We start from the raw sequence: 21,610 nt of genomic DNA, 5'->3' as shown, positions 1-21,610 counted from the left end.
ATGTCCATTGAGAGTTATAGAGGTGTTATAGAAACTGCAGCATTAAGTGAGAAGAGTTAAAAAAAAAGAATGCATTGAGAAAAGTAAAAAAAAAAAAAATAGTAACTGAGACCAGAGGAAGTACAAATCTAATTGGCAGTTAAAAGAATATTCAAAATATATAAGAGAAGTAATAGAAAAGTAGGAAGAATATTAGGTTTCAAAAGACAGGAAAAGAGAATGTTTCAATGGAATTTATCATCTCCAGTGTCTAATGTTTGTGAAAAATAAAGTAAAATTTAGATTACAAACTGTTCATGAGAGACAAGAGCAAAGACATTTATCTGTGACCTTGGCCAGAACAAATTCGGCAGAATCCTAAACCAAGTTATTAAGAATCAAGGATCAGGAGAAAGACATAAAGGCAGTGTGAATCATTATACAACTTTCACCATCAATCAGAGCAAAGATAGGTCAAGGTGGAGCGGTTCTGAGGAGAAGGTTTGCATATGGTATATTTAATATGAGAAATATTTGAACTATGAAAACCAACCCATAGGGAGAGATTGAAGTGAAAAGAGAAAACTGGGATCCCTGAGAAGAGAATAAGAATAGTCCAGACTACGTGTAGGACTATCATAGACAGAAGGAAGTATTACTGCAATTGAAAGATGGCACAGTGCTGACAGATTCTTTATGATGGCTTGCAATTTTTCTTTGAAGTTAAGAGACAAGATGATCTGTTGAGACTGGGAGGAGAAGGAAAAATCAGAGGTTTCAGGAACAAAACAAAGTGTCAAAAGCAGCACAGTGGAAAACAGTAGAGGGAACCAACTGATGATTCCTATAAGTGCAATTGGGCTCCATGAAGGGACAAGTGGATTTCAGAGAGTATGAATATATAGGATGACCTATTATTAAGTTTGATTTTCATAAATCATGAAACTATATTGATGCAGGATTGGTCTAATAGATTTATCCATCATTGACACTTTTTTGAAATGGCATAATAGAAGAATAAGCAGGAAAAATAGTTAAAGGATATTGACAGAACACCAAAGGATGTGAAGACAAAAGCAGTTTTGTTTGGAGAGCTAAGTAGAAGAGACAAAAACAAAACTTATGTTCCCACATCTCTCAGAAACTATGTGGTAGAGAAATGAAAATGGGGAACATAAAGCCTAAAACTTAGACATTATGAAGTAGAATGGTTGAATTCAATATTTTGGAGAAGTTTTGAGCTATAACAAAAATCCAACACAGCAATGGAATATGATATCTGAAGTGGCTTAAAGATGAAGGTCACACTGACATCAAAATAAGGATTCAAAAGCCTGGGTCTTTAGATAGGCCATCCAAGTGGGTAGTAAAGCCTTCTGGTAGAACGGCAGGATTTGGGACTGAAAGTCAGCAATTAGGTGCTAAAATCCTCATTGAAGAAAGAGAGAAAATTCTAAAAGATGTTTTTAGCAAGTCCACAGTCATACAAACCAAGACTATTTCCACTTGACATTCACCTCCTCTAGAATGTTATGATAGAAATAGCTTAATCACTTTCACTGAGAAAATACTATAATTCAGTAACATTTGCTGTTTCACACATGTGTTGATGTTATTAATTACTTTTTTTTAAATTCTGGATTAAAGTGCAATTGTAGGGCTGGAGGTAAAACTCAGTGGTAGAGCACATGCTTAGTATATCTGAGGGCCAAGATTTAATCCCCAATACCACATTTTAAAAAATGCAAATGCAAAATTCCTCTAGATCATGAATTCATGGTGTTTTTTCTATCTAGTCATATCTAGCCACTGAATATCTATGGAAATCTAATAAACCAAAATATTCTTTATAGGCACTTGTTCTCAGCTTAATGATTATAATGATGAAGAATTCGATCTATGAGGAGTTCAAACTTAATCCAAATCATGCCATTCACATTTGTCTTCAGTGAGGATGCCTCTGTACACTCTACTCACCCTAAACAGGGAAGTCATCCAAGAGTAATTAATGTCTCACACCTACTGAAGCCTCCTTTTTAAACATCCCATTGTTGGTAGAAATATTTAAACAATATGGTTAAACCATCCTTTTCATCTTCAACTGAAAATGAACCACATCATTTTGCCTCTCCTTAATGTCTTAGGGATAACACTTGTATACCAGTTAATGAATTCTTTATAAGCCCTTATGCTCCTGGGACTGTGCTTCCCAAACATTGCAAAGAATGTCCTGCACAATTATGTACAGATCCATGGGTCCTATCCCAGACACACTCAATCAGAATCTCCAAAAGCAGAACTACAGGAGGAAAGCTTTTAAAAGCTCCCCAGGTGATTCTTATTACCAGGGAAGACTGAGCAACAACAGCCTTACTATGTGTAACCTTTGACCCCGTATTTTAAAAATCCAAGCGATGATACCTTTTGAGTTCTTTCAGAGCCCTTCTTCGGCTTTCCTTGTTGCTGTTTTCCTTGTTTCTTTGTTTTCCTCTCCTGCTTGCCTTGTTGGTTCCTTGGTAGCAAACTTCTTTTGGCTACCAAAGTTACTGTCTCAAGTAATTTTTCTCTTCTAATCACAATGTACAAACCAAGGCATTGTAGGAACTGAGATAGCCAACTTTGTTGAAATTGGAAGTTAAATAATAATAGGTCAGTAAGGTTCTCACTAATGATCATGTACCACCATAATGAGTAAGACTCATGATTGCTAGTAATTTAAAGACGTAATATTTTTTCCAGATTTTATTTACTTAATTCTATATTTTCAAGCAATGCTTCAGACAACTTCCAGATAATTTATTTTGACATAGGCAAAATAGAGAGTTTGGCAACACATCTAGGTTTGGTTTGGTTTGGGTATTTTACAAATGCAGCACATTATACCATTACCGCCTAAATTTCACTGTTTAAGTTAGAAAAGGAGTAAATTGTATTTGATGCTATATCTAATGTGTTTCACAGAAAGGACAAAATTAAGTATTTTATTTATATATGCATTTTTCCCAAAGAAAAATCATTAAGTATGGTTTCCTAGTCTAATTGCTGAATTTCATGATTACACTTTAGTACTTAATCTGGGTAAACTGCTAAAAACAGGAAAATAAACTTCAAGGGCAAGGAAATGGACCTTCTAAAATCTTAGATTTCAGTTTCTTTGAAGAAGCAACCAAATATTCAGCAAATTGATTAAGGAAACGTGCCCTGACCTGACTATGTAAGACCTCTATGAATTAGTTTACAGTGACCATAAGGAAAGGTGAAATTGGCTTTGCTCTGAATCTTGATATTGCCTTGTGTGAAAAGTTTTGCATACCACCCAAGGTCTATGTTTTCTTTTTTTTTTTAATTTTTTATTGTTGGCTATTCAAAACATTACATAGTTCTTGATATATCATATTTCACAATTTGATTCAAGTGGGTTATGAGCTCCCATTTTTACCCCATATACAGATTGCAGAATCACATCAGTTACACATCCATTGATTTACATATTGCCATACTAGTGTCTGTTGTATTCTGCTGCCTTTCCTATCCTCTACTATCCCCCCTCCCCTCCCCTCCCCTCCCCTCCCCTCTTCTCTCTCTGCCCCCTCTACTGACATTCGTTTGTCCCCCTTATATTATTTTTCCCCTTCCCCTCACTTCCTCTTGTATGCCAAATGTCTTCTTTGATATAAGGAAAGTAACTAAGAACAGAGTAGGGTCGAAGAGCATGAGAAAAAGATTAACATTAAACAGGGATGAGAGGTGGGAGGGAAAGGGAGAGAGAAGGGAAAAGGCATGGAAATGGAAGGAGACCCTCAGAGTTATACAAAGGTCTATGTTTTCTTAAGGACTAGTTAAGATAGCCCTTTTGCCTGGAGAGAGAGGCTGAGGACTCTTCATGAACTGTAATTAAAGTCTCAAAGTCATTAGCTTTCCCAAAATGCTGAGCCTCGTCCTCCTCCACGTTGTTTGTGTTAGCTTAACGGGGCCACTACAACCTGTCCCCCTCTTCCTTGCCGTGATATTGTAACACAGTAAGAAGACCCTTTGAGCCAACCATCTGCTCTTCAATTAAACTAGCAAGCATTTTCTTTTCAATAATTTGTTGTGGGCGTCTTTTTGTTTTCAAGTAACTCTTGGTAGACATTCATGAATTAATTGGGAAAATAAACCAGAGAAATAAAAAATCTCACTTACAAGATGGAAAACCTAAGGAATCAATGTATGATAACACCACATGGCTTTTTTTTTGTGATAATAGCCAGCCCCATATTTTCCTAAACCCTGTAATTTAGTCACTTTCCAATGAGAGTCTAAGAACAATTGCAACGGCTATGGCTATAAGTAAGCATGATGCAAGATTTACTAATAAATTGGACTGCTTTATAATTACCCGTGAAATAACAACACTTGACCCTGATTTATTTTGTGGGCTGCCTTTTTCTCTCCAAACATGTTGAAGTTGATTTTTTTTTCTTAAAACCAGATGTTTTAACATTTCAAAGAAGATGGATGGAATGCAAACCCAAGACCAAAACTGTTTTAGGTTTGCATTTGTTATTATTGTTATTAAAGAAAGGCCAGGGTTCTATGCACAATGGAAATGAGCCAGAATCCTAATTTAGATGACAGTGGCCATCTTGAAATTTTCTAAAACAGCTTTGTTTTCTGTTTCTACTAGCACAGAAGCAAGGAAATATGAAAACTAAATCAGACAACAAAAGAACTGTTTATCTTGAAGTTCAGTATGATGTAATGACAGTCCATTTCTCCTCACTTATTGAAGGGAAAACGTCTTTTTGCTTGGGATATGTTATTAAAAATGTTAAGATTTACTGGGGGGCGGGGAGGAACCTATCAGCTCATGTTTATTTTTGCAAATATTTTGACACTTTATCTCCATGTCTGTAAGTGGCCCCTTAGATAACACAAGAAATTTACAATAAACTGGGAATTGGAAGTTCAGTTTCCAAGAGCTTTCTCTAAAGGGAAAGAGGCAAAGGGCTCCTGTTTGGTTTTATTGATTGTATCCAGCTGGTCACAGAAAAGCAGCCACTCAGTCCACTGGAGGGCCAGAGCTCCTAGGTAGTGGTTCCAAATGGATAAGGACAGGGAGAGGGAGGTAAGAGATAAGATAGAAACGAATGGACCATGCTGATAACTGCAGTGACAATAATAAGGAAAGCTGATAGACTGACATATGGAAATGTGAGTCTACTCTAAGCCAGAACAGAACAAGCCCTTTCCTAAATAACGATTACTTAGGTAATCCCTCTTCACTTGATTAGATCATTGCATTAGTGCCTCATTTTCTTTCTTTATTTATTTTAAATCGATGACCTTTGCTAACTAACCAAGGTAAGTACTTAGGAGAAGTGGACTGACAGGACTTTTCTGATAGCATTCACAGGGCATCAGGTTATAATCACTGGTGTCTAGCTGGCAGAGAGGCCCTTGAGGCACCAAGGATTTAGCACAATATAGCTGCCTAGAGAAATGAAGGCAGGGCTCATAAAATGATGCAGAGCTTTCCTGTTGTTGCTATAGAATCATTGTTTGCCAAATTACCTTGAGGGAAAATGGCCTTCAGAGAGGGTTGTTTATGATTATTTTATACAAAACGGAATGTTGAAGTAGAATTGAAAAAGATTTGATTTTTTATAACACCTTTTGTAGACAAGGCATGTCATAGGACATTATAAATCAGCAATATATTGTTCCTGTAAGTCCTGGGTAGACAAACACAATGGCTAGTACACATTCAGCAGTCATTTCTTGTGGTCTGTATTGCAAGGAAAAGAAATGTTGGCCAGAAAATGTGACATTTTTTTGCTCAATTTACTGGGATCTGGAATAGTGAGTGATATAGTAGGAGCACTTCTTTCAGTAAATCAGCAAATATTTGTGTGTCTACCATGTGCCAGGCGCATGCTGGTATAGTACTGTAGGGAACAAAACAGAGTTCCCAGCCTCATGAACTCACAGCACACTGAGAAAGACTGATAGTAAACCCGGACAACTGTGGCAAGCTCTACAAGAGAGACACGTGGTCACATGAAGAAAGTATGACAGGTACCAACTGAGGCAAGAAGGGTGAGAGAAGGCTTCACAGAGGAAGGAGGAAGCTGAGTAATAGAGGTGGGGGTACAGCAAACCTTCCTAGTAGAGGAAACAGACTGTGCAATAAGGCTGTGTTGGGAGGCAGCTCTGGCAGATAGGAGGAACAGAAAGGAAGCCTGTGTGGGTGGAGGCTCTGAGCAGGCAGAGTGCCCTCAGAGATGAGTGAGGAGAGCTGGGAAGGGGCCAGCTCCTCCCGGGTCTTGTAAGCTCTGTTAAGGACCCAACCCCAAGAGCAACAGGAAGCCACTGACATGTTTTAACTATAATCAGAAAATCCCAGGAAATATGATTCAGTGTTGCTGCCCTTGTCAACAATTCAAAAAACCCCATCTTTTTTTCAGGAATTATGGCATTATACATATTTCAAGATACCCTTTAGTCTTATTCAAGTTACAGTTTTGATTAAATAAGTTCAATACAGACCTACAGCCTAGTGAGTATAAAACAGCTGCTTTCTCCTTTTGCCCAGAAAATGTCTAAATAAGGTTCTTTTACCACCAAAGATAGTAACATTTTCAGTATTTTTAATTATATTAATCGAATAAATTAAAAGGGGCATATCGTGGGGTTCCCTCTATGATTATTTTACAATTTCTCCAAAGCCACTTCTAAATTGTGGAGGCAGGCTAATGCTTTCCTCTCTTATGCTGATGGTAAAAGCAAATATTTACAAGACAGGCTGTCCAGGAAAGAAATAGAATCCACATATAATCTGTTTTTATTGCAGTGTCTGCTGCTCAATTTTATAAGCAGCTGCTGGCCAAATGTAATTCGAACCCAAACCCAAAATTTTGTGCCTTTTTGTTGAAGGGAACAGAATATTTTGCTTAAATATGTCAAAGAAACTGTTAAGAGTCATTAAGGGTTTTTGGTTGGGTGGTTTGTTTTTTTGGAAATTTGGAAACTCATTTTGAAACAGTCTACAGAACCATGTAGCAAAATAAGAATTATATTGTTATAAAAGCCCAGTACAAGCCTGAATCAGAGACATTAGAGTATGCATTTTCAATCATGAGTAGGTGGCACAAACATGAATCCTACTGAGAAATAATGAGATGTGTGTACATATGAACCTCCTGTGTATCTTTTTTGAAAACATATCCCCAAGAGAAAAATGACATAAAACAACTTGCAATTAAACTTTATTTGATGCCAGATGAGAAACAAATGTTTTTTAAACTGTAATTTTAATATAATAATTATTTGCTTTGCATGTGCAGACCAGCAGCTTCTAATATTGTACCAGTTCCTTCGCCAACATTTATTTCTAAAGTAACTCAATAGAGGCTAAGATTTTAATTGCACTTTTCTTTTATTTGTATGTTTACTCTGAAAGTTATTTTTGAAAAATGAATCATTTCGATTTGACTTTAGAGGTCATAGGACATATAAGCCATTATGTAACCAAATGCCTCTTTTATAGACATTTCACAAGTAAGGAAAAAAGCATATTTTCAATCTATTGTATGTAAATTATTCTAACAAATTCTTCTAACACTAAAGAGTGGTTCTTTTTGGATTTCTGAATAGTGTAGCAATTATTTCCAACAACCAGGTTCCCATTATTAATAGCAAAATTTACAAGGATACCTGCCCATTAGATAATAGACATAGCATGATAGTCTATAACTCATTGATTAGAAAGGTAACATAATTAAAAGAAACCTGTAATCCAGTAATAGTTATAACACAATTTATGTTTTATAATCAGAAGAGCTTACATACACATCTGAAAAGCAGCTCTACAAATGAGTTTGAAATATACTAGTAATCCATTCTAAAGGCAGGGTTTGTGTCTTTTGTCACTCTGTGAGCTCCTGAAGTCCTTCTAAGGGTCCACAGCCAACCGACTGAAAGGTCATTGAGGATTGGAATGAAAGAGTTCACAGAATACTTTCAAGCAGATGTGTTAGTAAAAAGTTATTTACATAAATATATATGTGCATAATCATATTTATATCTCTGTGGACTTTAAAATTGCATTATATACATGATTTCATTTGTATAACACACCTATGAAAGAGTTTTTGCTATCATCATGAAAGAGCTATTGCTATTATCATATTACCAATGAGGATACTGGCTCAGATGTGGGTGTGTAGTGCAACTTACCTAGGTTGACTAAGAAAATCATTATTGAACTGAAAATTGGACTTTTTTTGTTTCTGTCATGACTCTTGTAATTTGAATACAGAGGCACTTTGTTACTTAGCTACATCCCCAGGCATTATTATTATTATTATTATTATTATTATTATTATTATTATTTAAGACAAACTTTCACTAAGTTGCTGAGTCTCACCTTAAGTTTACAATCCTCCTGCTTCAGCCTCCCAAGTTGCTAAGAGTACAGGTATGTACCACTGCTGCACAATTAATTTTTAATTGCTGATTTAGAATTAACTTATGGTAAGTTATATTTCAGGACAAGACCACAATTGGGTTTACTTAGTAAGCTGGGTTTTTGTTTGTTTGTTTGTTTGTTTGTTTTTAAACTTTTCTTTCATATAGGATCACATATTCTGTTTGGGGAAATTTAAAATCAAATAACTAAAATTAATGTACCCATCCTATTAAGATACTAATGGAACTCATCTGATTGTTTTTAGACATTCTCAAAAAGAGAGAAAGATAGGCACTAAATCTAGATATCACATGATCAAAATTAAGGTATGAGTCTGTGTATAGTAAATAAATAACTACTTAGTTCATTAAAAAAAGAGGAAATTGCTGTCAGTAGTGATATTATTCACCAACCTTGAATAACCATCTTCTCTAAAGTACAATTCGAATGAAGTGTCGGATACATACTGCATAAGCATTTGCTTGGGTTTGTGTAAAGAACAGAGAAATCATTGACTATCTTCTTAAATGTAAGCTACCAGATGTAATTGCAATGAAATTAAAATTTCTAGAAAATTTATTTTAAAGTTTTCTTTTGTATGTTGGACATTTATTTAGCAACTACTATCAGTATAGTTCCAGCGAAGAATGCAAAATTCCAGCAAAGAATGCAAAATTCATTAAGACTGTGGCTTATTGGGATCTTACAGCCTAGTAGAAATGATAAGATATGGACACTTCCCTGTAAGTAGGACTTTATTGAAAAGGAGATGGCCATGGTGGACCACAAAGAAGAAGAAGGATATGACTGGTAGATTTGGAGAGGAAACAAATTCCTCACACAGAGAATGTGATGTGACTGGAATAAAGCATGTTTAGCTAGCGCAAGTAGTCCAATTTGATGGGGATGAGGGCATACATAATGTAATCATGGGCACTGAGTCTGGAGAAGTACCTATACACCAGACCTTGAAGGGCAGTTAATGCCAAGCTATGACAATTTGGCTTTATTCAGTAAGCAACAGGGCCTTTAGCAGATTTTTAAGGAAGCTCAGAAATAAGCTAATATAAACAGATTACATAGGATGCATTCATAAAAAGAGATTGAAAATGTATATTCTGGATGGGCAACTGAGAACACACATGACAAAATCCAGAGAAGTTGTGAGACTAGAAAAGGAAAGAAAGGACCAGATAGATACCAAACGCACCACCCAAAGAACTGATAGGTCATAGAAACCAAAAACTGATCCAGTAGAAGCAAAGAAGCCAAATTAGGGAGCAAAAAGAGGCGAAGCCGCTTTGAGGATGTGTGAATCAGAGAATGGTGGCACCAAAAAGAGCCTTAGAAAAGTGGAACAGTGGGAGTTTTCGAGAAAATAAGAACAGGTGTGAGCAATATTTAGCTTGAGATGCAAGCCTCTAGATTTGTCATGTAGATGGAAACACCCAAGAGGCAGGTGGAAATTCAAGTCAAGAAACAGAAAGATCAGGCTTTGGATATATGTTGGGAGCCTCTGAAAAGAAACTAGATTGCAAGGGGCAAAGGGAAAATATGAACATGGTTGTATTTGGAAATGTTCTCCAAATTTAATGTTGGTTTCAAAAAGAAATAAATTTGTACAAACTGTTAATACATAATGAAGTGCTTCTAAAGGTGATTTTCCTGAACTATTTTCATCTTTGTAAGTTCTGGCTTATAAATATCTTCAACCAATATGTTCAGGTTTTATTTTTATTTTATATTATTTATTTTTATTTTACATAATGAATAAAAATAAATAACCAGTATAGCGATATATAAACTTCGTGAAAGTAACCCAGAAGGTCTGAGAATTGTTAACTTTTAAAAAAATGACACTTTGCATGGGAAATCTTGTAGTAAAGGATTAGATGAGAAGCTGGAAGCAGTTTCTGCAACACATCACTTGACAGGAAGTTAAGTTATCAGAGTGCAGTCTTATAGGTAACAACCCTATAACCATACATGGTGTACGTCCTAGTTACCATACAGATATGAAAGATCCATTAAGGTTTCTTATCAGCTGTATATGGGTGTCATTTAGGGAGTTTGATAGTGCGAAGGTAAACTGCAAAAGCCTCCAGACAATGTACTGTTATCAGTCATCTAACCTTTGAGTTTAAACAGCCACCATCAGTAGACTTTCTCCTGTCCCTGCCAGAAGATACAGTCTCCCTAGACCATCTAGCTAAAGTTATCAGTTTGTAATATTTTTTCTCCATCATAACACTATAAAAGCATATCAGACTTCTGGAGTTTAAACAACACAGTGCAATATTGTTGCTCTACATTTAAACAGTCAACATATAGCTTATTCCAATATACAGCAATTATTTGGTACAGTGATAGAATCTCTAGGGAAGTTCTCAGATTTTCAAACTGACCTCATTTATCCTTGAATCCTTTTACAAGAATTTGCACAAATGGTCAAGTTTTCTAGTGTTACATTTCCACCACTGAAATGTCTTTAGACAATGCTGAATAAACTATTATGATTTTTCAACTCCTGCTTTAATGAGACTACTGACCAACCATGCAAGTGCTCTCCTGGTAGGCAAGGAGCAGGGTTAACTGAGAAACTGTGGCAAAGGGAGAGAGCTCCACACCAAGTCAGTAGACAGAAGACGGCCAAAAGTCACATGGAAAAGATAAAATAAAAATGAAGCAGCACAAAATGAGGGAAGGAGTTCAAAAGATTTTAGAACACTGAATCAGAGGGCTCTGAGAAGTGAGGTACTCAGAGATCAGATTTATGAGAAAGTAAATATTTGAGTTGTAAGCCAGGGAATAAGGTAGGGAAAATTGGAGGACATAGAATGTGGTTTATATTAGTAGCTATTCTTCTGAACCAGCAAAACACTGTGGCCTGGGTTGGCTTCCCAGTACTAAAGATTCAGTAACAGAATGACTAAAATCTGAAAGCTAATTTCACCTCCAAATCAATGATTATTCTCAGTTTGAATTCAAGTTACTAATTCCAATTATATATTCTAATCACAGAAGATCCATTGAGCAGACTGTATATCTTATTATTAATGTTATTATTGATTTATATAGTTGTTAACTTCTTTCTAGAGCATACCACTCTAGCAGGAATCTAGAGTTATCATTGCTTTAAAAAAACTGAATTCTAACCCAGGTTTATCTGGGATTTATCATTCATGCTGGATCTCCCAATGTGAAATGTTTATTTTTTCATCCAATAAGAACCAATAAAATCATCATCATCTGAGATGGTTGTCACCACCTCCACTGCTTCCTCTTCTGCTGTCCTCATACAAAAATGTTAAGTGCACCTCCTCCCGACGTGTGCCATCATGGTGTAAGAAAGAGAACAGAGATTCCTACACAAACCTATCTCATGCCCACAAAAGCTATGACTAGTAATCCCTGCCCCCTTTTATGGCTTTTGCTCTGTCTCTAGGAAGGCTTTCAGTGGCAATCATTGAGAAGGGCATCAGCAAGTGCTAGGCCTTCGGCTAACAGTAGCAACTTCTAGTGCTTTTCCCAAAGGGCTCTGACTTCTGTTTTATGGCACGTTTGACCCTTTGCTGGCTGGATAATGAACATTGTTAGAGAGTGTATATACTCTGGAACTATAAGCAACAATTCTTAAACTCTGTTCCTCATCCTTAAGGACATGCATACACACTCACATATACACACACGTACACAGGCATGTGTGCACACACAGGGCTAATGGTATTGCTACCTCAGATATGAATTTAATGTATAAAATATTTAATTAATGTGTAAACAACTACAATTGCCATATAATTCTCTGCTCTTAAGAAATGCTCACCAGAACACCCAGGAGTTAAAAGAAGGATGGCCATATGACTTTTAATCTACACATTAATGCAGTTTTTACCATTGAACTCTCTGGCTGACATACACTGTCCATTTGATAATCACTGATCTATGATTGCACTTTATAACTAAAAAGTACTGTATGATTTTATTAAATATTTGTCATATGTTAAAAAATTATTCTTCATTATCCTATTTTCATGAACTATAATAAAAATGAGTATTAAAAGAATCATGTAATTTTTCAAATTGCATCTAAATAAAACACACAAGAAAGTAAAAAAATTAGGATATTTCAAAATGAGGATGATGAATATCTATTTTTTTCTTTCATTGGAAAGATGAATAATTAGCAATTCTAGGAACTGTTAATCTGATTACCCAAATATTGCAAAATATACAATTTATATTCTTATTTTTGTTACCCATTATCTATGTAAAATAAGATCTTCAGATTACATAGCAATATTAAGTGAACATGCTACCAAAATATCGATACAGTTGGGCTTCTTGTTATTAATGAAAAAAAAAATCTGATTCCTGCTGTAATAAGGCTAAAACACACTGATAACTTTGATCATTTTTGTAGCTTTTGAATCAGATGTGAGATTACTTTTTAGATCTTCGTTGACTATGTATGCAATATATCTATGACTTTCTATTGCTGTTCTCTTAACACATTATCACTTAAACATTATCACATTATCAGTAGTCATAGCTCCATCAGACTCACCCAAAACTTTCAGTTTATGTGTTTGTAAGTTTTCCATTAATATAACAAAATACTTGAGAAAATCAACTTATAAATAGAAAAGGTTTATTTCAGCTTATAGTTTTGGAGGTTTCAATCCATAATCATTTGGTTCTGTTGCTTTTGGGGTTGTAATGAGGTAGCACATTTAAGTGGCAGGACATGGCAGAGAAAATCTTGTTCACCAATGGCCAAGAAGGAAAGTGAGAGACAGGAAGGAATTAAAGGCCCACTATCCAACTGATGGGCATATCCAGTGACCTAAGACCTCCCATTAGGTACCACCTCTTAAAGATTCCACCTACCTGCTAATAGCACCAAAGTTGGGGACTGGACATTCAACATCTAGGCCTTTGAGGGACATCCCAGATGAAAACTGTAGCAGAATAACATAGTTCTGCCACCAAGCCGAATTTGATCAATTCCTATATTACCGTATTGAGGTAGCAAGCACTCTTTTCCTGTTCACAATGTCAGGGTTAAAGCCCTCAGTGTTTCCCTTGAGGATGGGTTTTTTACAACATACTGTGCAAATGTTCTCCCTGAATATGTCTGAGTAGAGCCTGTTAGGTTTCTAGATACATTCTAAAATCCAGCATTTAAAAGTCTTGAGAAAAGCTTATTCATACTTCATTTCGACAAATAAAATCTTAGCGACACACACAGAGCCCATAGAGTTCTCCCCCGCCCCCCCAAAAAAATCTATGCAAAATAAACTATACAGAAAATCAAACTCTAACTTTACATATCCTATAGGTGTTTCCTGGAATGACTATTTAGATATAATTTCTTTTGGTATTTAAAATAAAATATTCCCTATACACAGGATAATGTTATTCCAGCTGTTTCAATTTTCTTTTATATTTTCTCTTTTTAATAATATCTTTAGTTGTAGATAGACACAATATCTATTTTATTTATTTATTTTTATGTGGTGCCGAGGATCAAACCCAATGACTTACACATTCTAGACAAGCACTGAGCTATAACCCCAGCTCTACATTTTCCCTTTATTTGGCAAATTTAAGGCTTTTATATTAAGGAAATACAATGTGTCTGTGTGTGTGTGTGTGTGTGTGTGTCTGTGTGTCTGCGCGCGAATTTTTCCTAGCTCCCCTTCTATGAAACTGATGTTACATTTTTAACTGGGTTGAGACATCTTGCTTTCTCGTAAAAATCTATGAACAGAAAACTAATTACTGTGCTATCTGCAGCATTCATCCTGACTTTCTTTACTTTCCTCTTCCTTCTCCCTTCCTAGACCTACAAATATTTTATTCTTCATTTACCACGATTACAGATTTAGATCCAGAACATATCCAAAAATTCTTTCATCACTAGGCTTCCCATCACATTTCCCCATATCTGAAGCAACATTCTCTTTAGTCTGTACAATGTGCAAGGTATTACCTATAAAAGGATTTTTCCTCAAATTATCCAAAGCCTGTTCATTTATCAGACTACTGTCCACACCTCACAAAAAGAATAGCAAATGGTCCCCGTTTATTTTGAACTGATAACTTGGACTAAAAGTTATAGGCTTCAATGATAAAAGGCACAGAAAATTTCCACACTGTACCACCAAATCCCAACCTGGGAGATTTGTTCTAATGTTCACAGGAAGCCATAAATTTTAGAACACATTCTGTCCTATTGACTCATATTTTTAATGGAATAATACAAGGTTTACACAGTTCTATTCTCCCAAAAGCATATTAAGAATATATAAGGCATCTAAAATTCTTAAGAAAAAAATCATGTCCCTTGATACTAAAAGTATGCTGCCACTGGGTTGTGGTTGTTTTATTTCGGGGGGGGGGGTGTATTTATTTATTTATTTTGGTACCGGAATTGAACCCTACTCAGCCACACCCCCAGCCTTTTTTATTTTTTTATCTTGAGACAGGGTCTCGATAAGTTGCTTAGGGCATCGCTAAGTTGCTGAGGCTGGCTTTGAACTTGCAATCTTCCTGCCTCAGCCTCCTAAACTGCTGGGATTAACAGGCGTGTGCCACCACTTCTTGCTTGTTTTTGACAACTGCCCCAAAAACATATATAAGTTTCCCCCAGAATGCATACTTACCCCAAATATCCTAAAAGTATAATCCTGGCAAGAAAAAACAGAAGGGGCTATATACATCTGAATAAAGTTTTCTCTGTGTACACACAAGAAGTTAGTCCCCATTACCTATCTACTCTCTTTACTCCAAACCTTGGAATCTTTTCCTTTGCTTACTCTCAGTTTGAACTGTAATCCCGGACTCTCAATGATTATGAAACCTCTGGGCCTATCACCATATTTTCACCCTAAATATTTCATTTCTTGCCAGTTCCTTTTTCATCTTCCCTGGTCAAGGCTCTCATCATCTTTCATAATGTCTTGATAGAATCCTGTCACCAGTCCCCTGGTTTCTTCAACACTGTTTGAAAAGTGATTTGCCTGAAACAAAATTCTGGTCCTGTCACTCAATGTTAAAATTCTCTGATGATTTTCTCCTGCCTGTTGGGTCAATTTGAATCTCCTCAGATTTAAGGACCGACACTCTCATCAATCTAGCTGTTGTATATTTTCAGATTCAGTTCTTTCCTGACTCTTCTTCCATTTCCCTTTCTTTGCACATCTGGAGCCCTACAATGCTCTTTCACTTTATCCTTTCCCTGAAATGCACCCACCTCCCCCCAAACCTTACTATTTGGTAAATTACTAAATCATTTGTACCCCTACTCTCATATATATTGAGCTGCATGGTGATTGTTTATTCTCCCTCAAGAGTAAGAATTCCTTAAATTTACAGAATTTGTCTAAAATCTTTTTGGATCATGTTGCTTATTGGTGCATCGTAAATGTTCAATTCAAGTTTATTAAACAATAGAAGATCAAATCCATGTTTGAGAACTGTGAAGTTTTGGTACATAAGAAAACTCAGCTTTGAAATTCTCATCTTTTTCATCTCTCTCATTTCAGTCTATCTTTCCCTCTTCCCTGAAACATGGTTCCATGAAGCATGTTCCACCATCTCTAAGCTTTAACTTTTCCATTGCTAGCTGAATGTTACCCTCAACATTCCCAGATATTTCCCCCACTCCCTTTAACTTGCCTTGAAATGCCTTTCAGTTTAAAGATGTAACTCTACATTGATCCTCTTTGTATTTTGTCATCTTGTACTGGTATTTGAATTTTTCTATCTCAACTAAGAAGGAATAGAACCTTTTACCAATAGCATTGTTCTTTAAGTAAAAAGTGGTCACTTACAGAAATATACCTATCTACAAAAAAACTTCCATGGTAGAAACAACCAAGTTTAAAGACAACATCATGACACCTTTAAAAAGAGCCATCTGGTAAGCTTTTAATTGTAATAAGACAATTATGCAAAACAATAACTATTTGAATATACCAGTGCAGTAATCAGTTCTTGAAATAATTTTATTTTGATGATTTTCACAGTTGGAGAGGCAGCTAATGTGGCTTTGACTTTGACAGTTTTACTTACTTCAAGTATCAGGAGTCATATCAATTTATCAGTAGCTTAATAGTTTTAGATGACTTGAATTGCTCTATGTATAATCGAATTAGCCTGGCTATACTGTCTATAAAAAGAACATTTCCAGTCATAGGTTATAATACATAGAAAGATAATTATTACCATACAATTTATTCCATTTGAGGTATTATGTCCGTTCTGCAGGGTTCTTGTCTGTTTGTTTTTGTCTTTGTTTTTTGTTGGTACTGGGGATTGAACCCAGGAGCGCTTAACCACTGAGCCACACCCCCAGCCCCTTTTCTATATTTTTACTTAGAGACAGAGTCTCACTGATTTGCTGAGGGCCTCACTAAGTTGTTGAGGTTGGCTTTGAATTTGCAATCCTCCTGTCTCAGCCTCCAGAGCCATTGAGAACACAGGTATGCTCCAGCATACCCAGCCCATTCTGCAAGTTTATAATAGCAGAACCCACTGAGATCCATTGTTTGAAGGCAGGACCATCACCCTCTTTAACCAGATGATTTCATTTTCAGCTCAGGAAGACTTTCCTTCAGTAAGAAGCAGCATTATGGATCATCATGATCACTTGCTTTGCTCCCTTGTCCTGGGTGAAATATTGTCAGACACTTGAATCCACTGTATTGCTAAATCATCTGCAAATTCCTTTCTTTTCTTATAAGAGAGGGTCTAGTCAATCTGGTTAAGTTCAGAGATTGAGTTCTGTCATTTCTCTTTCTGGTCACTTTGAACCATGCATATTGTGGTCTTTGCTATATATCACAGTTTCACCAGCACCAACCTCACTTATCAATTTTTAGAAAATGTCCCTCTATTCACAGATAGGGTTGAAATGCCTATAATTGTGAATACTTAAAGAGTTGATTGAAAAACTGCAGAAGATTTTAGCTTGAAAGGACCTCATTTTCTCAGAAGCTTGAGCATTTTGTACCTCACAAATTCTGAAACATAGTCATTCAAGTTAATTAATGACCATGGCTGGCAAGCTTCCAGGGTCTGCGTACCATCCTGCCCTCCTTGGTCCCTACCCCCAAGCTGACTGTGGTAAAGGCAACCACTAGATGTTATCCACCCCCAGGCGACACACCCTTCTACCACTCTGCAGTTGAAACTATGATCAGCAAACTAAAATTATCATGAGGCTTTTTTCTTCTTTTTTTTCCTTTCTTCTAATTTTTTTCCCTTCTGATCCATATGGAAATAGATAAATGTGTGTATACATAAGAGAAAAACAAATTTCTCTCCCTTTTCCTGGTTGAGGTACAGCTATGTGTGTTTGTGATAATGCTTTCCTCACTATGATGAGGTTATAAATGAGATTGACTTTCTGATGTGTCATCTTTCTTACAGTACTGTACTAAATTGTTGGAATTATACTGAACAGTCCTAAGTATAATACTATTTTTGTTTGTTTGAAACTTCCTATCACTTCTCATTTTCTACATCTAAAAGGCACAAGATTTCTTTTAAGGAGAGGTCCCAAAAATCTTCTGCAAACTTTGTATTTGTCATGTCAAGTGCTTTCTACTTAACATATTGTAGAATGAGCTTAATTAGACTCTGAATGAAGTAAATACCGTGATTAAACTGTTTTACAAAACAAAACTTACAAGTGAATTTGTAATTGGAGACCATCCAAAGCAAAATATGAAATAACTTGGGTTAAAAATCAATGGAAGATGCTTTAGTAAACCTTTCTGTGATCTATTTATTAAGCAACATAAATATTTCAGAGAGACTTATAAATTAGACATGCAACTGAAACAAACAGCTACACTGAATAATTCTGTTTTACAAAAGTTGAATAATGGTATTATGATATTTTTGCTATGAAAAAATAGATGGTTCTAGAAGAGGGTAGATTATTTTCCACTTATCTAAATAAATATTAATAGCACACTGAAAATATTAAGTAACTGGCCAAGATTAATATATCTTGTAAGAGCTATGTCCCTACAGCAGTAACACACAATCATGCCCATAGATAGCTTTAAACTAATTAAATCTTTCCCTTTTTAATTTAATTTAACTCAATTGTTTTCTTCCTAATTTTTATATTTTAATTGACATATAAAAATCATACATATACATGGGTTCCATGTGATGTTTTGACACTTGAATACATTGTATAATGTTCAAATGGATAAGAATGTCTACTCCATCAGCATTTATTACTTTGTTGAGATAAAATATTCAAAATCCTTTCTTCTTTTTTGAAATATACAGTACATTATTGTTATCTATAGCCACCCTTATTTTTATTTTTTCATAACTAGTTGCTGTCATACATAGGAATTTTTCAGGACAAAAATGACAATTAATGAATAACTTAGATATAATGCCTTATTCTTCAAGCTCTCTTAAGACCATCAATAAAAAAGAACAACACATGTTAGTCCAAGGAGTTTAGAAAAATTGGGGTTTAAAAACATTTGACTGTTTTCATATTAAGTCTAAATATAATTTCACACAGAATGATGTTGAAGCCTAAGATTGTAATCCTTTCACCCAGAATGAATTAGAGGTAACTGTGTATATGCTGATCAATTTAAAATTGTTAGTTCAATGTCTTTCCAAAACCAACACATTTTACTAGAAGGTAAATAAGGCAAAAGCCATAATTCCTTCTAGCACCCATTTTTGTGTGAATATGTCACATAACTCAGGTGCAAAGAGTTCAGCATAATTAAGGAATTTTGTGAATCTTCTTTTTTAACTATCTTTGGAGACTGTGTAAAAGGAGAATGTGCAGATATTTAAAATAAACCTTATAATACACTTGGAAGAAGAAATAATTCTCAATAATCAAAGAAAAAAGTGATAACAAAGTTGAAATAGCAAAACCTTGATGACCATAGAAAACACAGTGTACTTTAGAGATCTGATCTCTGATGGTTCTCATATGTTTTCCTTGAAACTACAAAAAACCACAACACAAAGTCAGCTATGGCTGTTGAGCCTCCAAGGCCAAACTTGTCTCTCAAGGCTAACCTGATAAGAGACCAAATTCAGAAGACCTTGCTGTCTTGAAGTATGTTTTATATTTGACAGTAAACATTATCCTCTTGGCTCTTCTGCCTTACTAAGAAAATAGTAATGATCTTTCTGTATGACTATAACTGCTGATCAGATTTAATTTGTCAGTTTTAGGAAGAGTACCAGTCCATGCTTCATTATTTTTTCCTCATTTTGCTTTATTTATATGGCAGTGTTTTGATTACACACACACAAAAAAAAATCATGAATAACTATAACACCTGACAATATTAACATATGCCTGATAAAATTAAAACACAGGGATTATCCCATAATCTTAATTTAATAATTAAATATCAGTTTTTCATTGCTCTCCATAGGTATTTATGAGATGATAAAATGGCAACATGGTGGTCAACCAGTAGGTAGTGACTAGACATCATATAGTACCTGAATAGTACCTGAATATTATTTTTAAAATTATATTTAAAATATTAAGAATAAGAAAAAGAAAGAAAACTTCTCTTCATGAAACATTGGTGACAATAGCATGCATTTTTTTCTGATGTTCAAGAATTAATGGGGACTAGGGTATAGTTTAGCAGTAAAGCTCTTGACTAACACGTGAAGCCCTAGGTCCATCCGTAGCCACACACACACACACACACACACACACACAGAACCAATTACTCTCGAATGACTATTTCATAATGTTAGAAATCTGATATTCATGTCAGAAAAAAAAAAAAAAAACTCTGATAACCTGAAGATTGACCACAACAATTTAGGCCTTTTAAAAAATAAATAAATAAGATAGTACGCGTGAATTAATAAAGACAGAATCTTACAACTGTAAACTCTGGGTAAGTAATAAACTATCAAAAACCGTTCCCACCAGCAAGGCTCTAATACTTGCCATTTTAATTGTTTCATAGCCAAGAAACACAGCAAGATTACACTCAGCTACCATGAGGTTTATAAACTGCACATATTAAGCACTTTCTTTCAAGCATTAGCAAGGGCTAAAGCTACCTAAAGACATTGCTTAGATATTCTAATTCTAAGTAAAGACAGGGGCAAAATGTCATCTAATAGCAAAATCACCTTCTGTGTACATGCATTTTTGTAGACTATAAACAATAAAACTGTATAACTGCTTTGGCAGTTTCAAAACTTTAAACATTACTGTTTGTCCCTCTAGCTTTCCTTTTTGAAAGGAAGCATAAAATTATTGCAATCAAAAAGCAAAATCTACTCTAATTTGGTGGCTCTTGTTTTAGTGTTAAGTTAATCGACATAGTTTTAATATGTAAATTGTGCTCACTTTTGTCAGAAAATAGCTGTATGCTGCTTTTGATAATAAAAGAGCGTCCATTTAAAGAACTATGTCCAACTAGACATCATAAAAAAACATTTTAAAATTTATTAGTATAAGGGATTCTATACTGAAAGCAACAAATAAACAGAGGTCTGTTTCCCCAACGATGTGAACACACAAGTGCCATTAACACTGAAGTAAGTTAGGCACCCAGCCTTGAGAATTCAGTGGGTCTGCCCTCTCAATAAATGCTTTCCTTTAATGTCATTCATATCCAGAAATTACCAATATACCTTGGTACAAGGACTCATTTGTTTTGCAATCTGGTGTGATATGAAATTGTTCCAAGATAGGCTATCTTTTAGTATTTGGTACATATTTTTTAACAAAGTGCTTGTGTTTTTGTGAAAGAAACATAGCAAGACATTGAGTTTCTAGGACTGAAGACTTAGGAGCCCTATGAAGCAATACTTTAAAATTGTATAAACCAGAATAAATAAATTTGTATCAAAATGTAAAAAAATATTCAAAATATTTATCCATGAACACATTCATTCAGTGAACACATTTCATTTGAGAAATTTATGATTTACCATATCAATTTGTTGTAATGTTTCTTCCTAGGTATAGGTAAGAAACTCGTATTTCTATTCTGAAATTGAATTTTATAAAAGAGCAATGTAGATGAACACCTTTCTACTCTATATTATAGATACACTGTTTAGCTAATTATTATATAAATAATTTAAACTTGGATTGAACTTAAAATTTTCATTTCCTAAAAGAATTTTGAGATATATACA

Source organism: Marmota monax, unplaced genomic scaffold (assembly GCF_021218885.2).
Source record: "Marmota monax isolate L192 unplaced genomic scaffold, Marmota_monax_Labrador192_F-V1.1 WCK01_AAM20220418_F8-fsc00018, whole genome shotgun sequence".
Lineage (NCBI taxonomy): Eukaryota > Metazoa > Chordata > Mammalia > Rodentia > Sciuridae > Marmota > Marmota monax.
The sequence above is the reverse complement of the archived record's forward strand: the minus strand, read 5'-3'. Positions refer to the sequence as shown.